The sequence below is a fragment of the Sinocyclocheilus anshuiensis genome, unplaced genomic scaffold (genome assembly GCF_001515605.1).
Source record: "Sinocyclocheilus anshuiensis isolate Anshui unplaced genomic scaffold, SAMN03320099.WGS_v1.1 scaffold1054, whole genome shotgun sequence".
In the NCBI taxonomy this organism is placed as follows: domain Eukaryota; kingdom Metazoa; phylum Chordata; class Actinopteri; order Cypriniformes; family Cyprinidae; genus Sinocyclocheilus; species Sinocyclocheilus anshuiensis.
Genome location: NW_015536544.1, coordinates 970878 through 974985, shown reverse-complemented (window position 1 = coordinate 974985; position 4108 = coordinate 970878). Strand labels below are relative to the sequence as shown.

At 37.7% G+C, this 4108-nt stretch overlaps 1 protein-coding gene and 1 pseudogene across 1 annotated transcript in view; one reads left to right on the top strand and one right to left on the bottom strand.

Annotated features, from left to right (window-relative positions):
* The window catches only part of LOC107698565 (IQ and ubiquitin-like domain-containing protein), a 13595-nt pseudogene extending 11127 nt beyond the window's left edge, over nt 1–2468 (bottom strand).
* LOC107698554 (ankyrin repeat and SOCS box protein 15-like) overlaps nt 929–4108 on the top strand; it is an 8565-nt gene continuing 5385 nt past the window's right edge. The window contains exon 1 of the mRNA XM_016499594.1: nt 929–990. The gene's annotated coding sequence lies outside the window, so the exon portion shown is untranslated. The remainder of the gene's footprint in view (nt 991–4108) is intronic.

Genomic DNA, 4108 nt, shown 5'->3' with positions numbered 1-4108 from the left:
CGCGACGAAACTGGCTTCAGGACTCACAGCTTCACTGTCCGGTTCTGACATGGCAAATTTATTACACCTAAACGCTTAAAACATACAGTTCAATCATAACACGATTTCTTCTGATATTTTTGAAAGAAATTTGACGGCGAAATTTTTATTAAGGATCAAAATAAATGAGTCGAGCACAGGTTTACACTGACTTGAAAGTGTTTGACCGCTGCTATGGTAACCGTGGTGCCACTAGTGATGTACGATTCGCAAATGAGTCGTTCTCTTGAGCCGATTCTTTTTTAAAGATTCGATTGAACCGATTCACAAAGCGTTTGTAATTGAACGGGATGACTTAGTTTAGGAGTAATTAAAACACTAATACTGTTAGCAGTTTATTTAGAATTAACCTTTAAAAATATAATTTTATAAGAATATGGTCTATTACCCTTACAAAACTGACCTTTGTAATAGCATCAGAGGCCACTTTATGTAGGCTATGTATATGCAAATATATAGGCTATATAATAGAATAAGTAATAGAAAAGTTAATTATCTCATGTGATATCACTTCCCAGAGTATGACAACATATTTTATTCAGGTGTGTGTTGCCTAAAAGTGACTACAATAGAAACAGACTATATCTAATGGAATGGCATTTAATCCATGGCATTTCATTGGCAATGGAAGCAGGTCATGCTTGGATATAAAAGCTCATGTCATTTGGTGGTAAGAAACTTGACCTTGATGAGTCTCGTCACATAGGTGAGCCTGCAGCTATGCTTACTGAAAGGTTCATGTTTGTAAATATAACTCATTTTGCTGCACTTTGCTCTGATTGGCTCAAATAGTCATTGAGGCTGTTATTACATGGTCTCTGATTCATGGGACATTTTTTTAGATAGGCATGTTATATTGGACAGGATGAATGAAGATGAACTTACCGATTATCTCATTCAGCTGACCATTGAAGAGTCTTGTCACGAGGCATTTGCAATATCGAAAAACGGGTATGTATGTTGTTCACATAACATCATCTAAACTAACACTTTGGTTTGAATGATTGATTGGTTCTTTTTTATTATATGTATATGTTTTCATGGAAACTGAATAGTTAAAATAGCAAAAAAAAAATACTTTGCTTAACATTGTTATATTCTTGAAGCTCCACCAGTGATGAGAATTCGAAACTGCTGGCAGCAATCGAGACAGGTAATGGATAAAATATAAAATATTTGAGAAAAAAAAAAGAATTATATATGTACACACACACACACACACACACACATACACACAGTGCAGCTTGAAAATTTGTGAACCCTTTAGAATTTTCTATATTTCTGCATAAATATGACTCAAAACAATCAAAGTTTAACACAAGTCCTGAAAGTAGACAAAGAGAACCCAAACAAAGAAATTACACAAAAATATTTTATTTGCCATTTATTTATTTATGAGAAAAATTATCCAGTGTTACATATCTGTGAGTAGCAAACGCATGTGAATCTTTGCTTTCAGTTTCTGGTCTGACCCCCTTTTGCAACAATAACTGCAGGTAATGTTTCTTGTAACTGCTGATCAGTCCTGCACAACATTGTATTACCAAAATACCATGCCCCAAACAATCATGGTTATAATACCACAGTATTACCAGAGGTAAATTATGTTTCACCAGTTGCTGTTGAGCTTCCCACACCACTGGATGAAAATGTCTGGTTGGATTCACTTCCTTGTTGGTTTATACTGTCTTGGTCTCTCTGGTCTTCAGTTGAATCCGCAATATGTTCTTCTTGTAAAAGCATGTCAGTGGCGGTACAGCTGTCCACTTTGATCTCGTGCGTAGATTTAGCATTTTCACCGTCTTCATGAACTTCATTCTCGGTCTGAATGACTTCTTGTAACACCCTTTGCTGCGCGACGAAACTGGCTTCAGGACTCACAGCTTCACTGTCCGGCTCTGACGTGGCAAATTTATTACACCTAAATATTTGAGAAAAAAAAAAGAATTATATATGTACACACACACACACACACACACACATACACACAGTGCAGCTTGAAAATTTGTGAACCCTTTAGAATTTTCTATATTTCTGCATAAATATGACTCAAAACAATCAAAGTTTCACACAAGTCCTGAAAGTAGACAAAGAGAACCCAAACAAAGAAATTACACAAAAATATTTTATTTGCCATTTATTTATTTATGAGAAAAATTATCCAGTGTTACATATCTGTGAGTAGCAAACGCATGTGAATCTTTGCTTTCAGTTTCTGGTCTGACCCCCTTTTGCAACAATAACTGCAGGTAATGTTTCTTGTAACTGCTGATCAGTCCTGCACACCATCTTGAAAGAGTTTTAGATCATTTCTCAGTACAGAACCGCTTCAGCTCTGTGATGTTGGTGGGTTTCCTCCTATGAACTACTTGCTTCAGTTCCTTCCACAAAATTTAGTTGAATTAAGGTCCGGACTTTGACTTGACCATTACGAAACATTCGCTTTGTTTTTCTTTAACCATTCTTTGGTAGAACAACTTGTGTGCTTGGGGTCGTTGTCTTGTTGCATGACCCACTTTCTCTTGAGAATTAGTTTACTGACAGATGTCCTGACAATTATAATTCATTGTTCCATCAGGCCCAATCCATGATACCAGCACCACTGTGTTTCACAGATGGGATAAGGTTCTTATGCTGGAATACAATGTGTTCTTGTCTTCAAAAATAAAGCTTCTCATTTAAACCAAAAAGTTATATTTTGTTCTCATCTGTCCACAAAACATTTCTCCAGTAGCCCTCTGGCTTGTCTGCATGATCTTTAGCAAACTGCAGACTGGCAGCAATGTTCTTTTTGGATGCACCACGCACACCGTAGTTGTTCAGTGTTCTCCTGATGGTGGACTCATGAACATTAACATTAGCCAATGAGAGAAAGGCCTTTAGTTGCTTAGAAGTTACTCTGGGTTCCTTTGCAACCTTGCAGACTATTACACATCTTGCTTTTGGAGTGATCTTTGTTGGTCAATCACTCCTGGGGAGGGTAACAGTGGTCTTGAATTTCCTCCATTTGTACACAATCTGTCTGACTGTGGATTTGTGGAGTCAATACTCTTTAGAGATGTTTTTGTAACATTTTCTAGCCTGATGAGCAACAGCAACTCTTTTTCTGAGGTCCTCAGAGATCTCCTTTGTTCATGCCATGATACACTTCCACAAACATGACCAGACTTTGATAGATCCCTGTTCTTTAAATAACAGGGCACACACTGACACCTGATAGTAATTTCACTGATTGAAAACAACTCTGAAAAACAGATGGACTCTAATTTCACCTTCAAATTAACCCCCTGGGGTCGACAGTTCCGCCAGCGGAACTTTTTCTTTCAATAAAACAGGGCACGCACTGACACCTGATAGTAATTTCACTGATTGAAAACAACTCTGAAAAACAGATGGACTAATTTCACCTTCAATGACCTACCAATCCTAGAGATTCACATACTTTTGCCACTCACAGATATGTAATATTGTATCATTTTCCTGAATAAATTAATGACAAAGAACATATCTTTGTCTCACTTGTTTGATTGGGTTCTCTTTGTCTACTTTCAGGACTTGTGTGAAAGTCTGATTATGTTTTGCGTCATATTTATGCAGAAATATAAAAAATTCTAAAGGGTTCACAAACTTTCAAGCAGCACTGTATATACATACACTGATCAGGCATAACATTATGACCACCTTCTTAATATTGTGTTGGTCCCCCTTTTGCTGCCAAAACAGCCCAGACCCGTCGAGGCATGGAGTCCACTAGACCCCTGAAGGTGTGCTGTGGTATTTGGCACCAAGATGTTTGCAGCAGTCCTGTAAGTTACGAGGTGGGGCCTCCACAGATTGGACTTGTTCGTTCAGCACATACCACAGATGGTCGATTGGACTGAGATCTGGGGACTTTGGAGGCCAAGTCAACACCTATTCCTCATCATTTTTCCTTCTGGAACATCAGTGACCATTTGAACCTTTTGTAATAGTTGCGTCTGAGTCCCTCAGTTGTCCTCAGTGTGAAAGATGGATCTCAAAATCATACAGTCATTGTTGGAAAGGGTTCAAATACTAATATATATATATA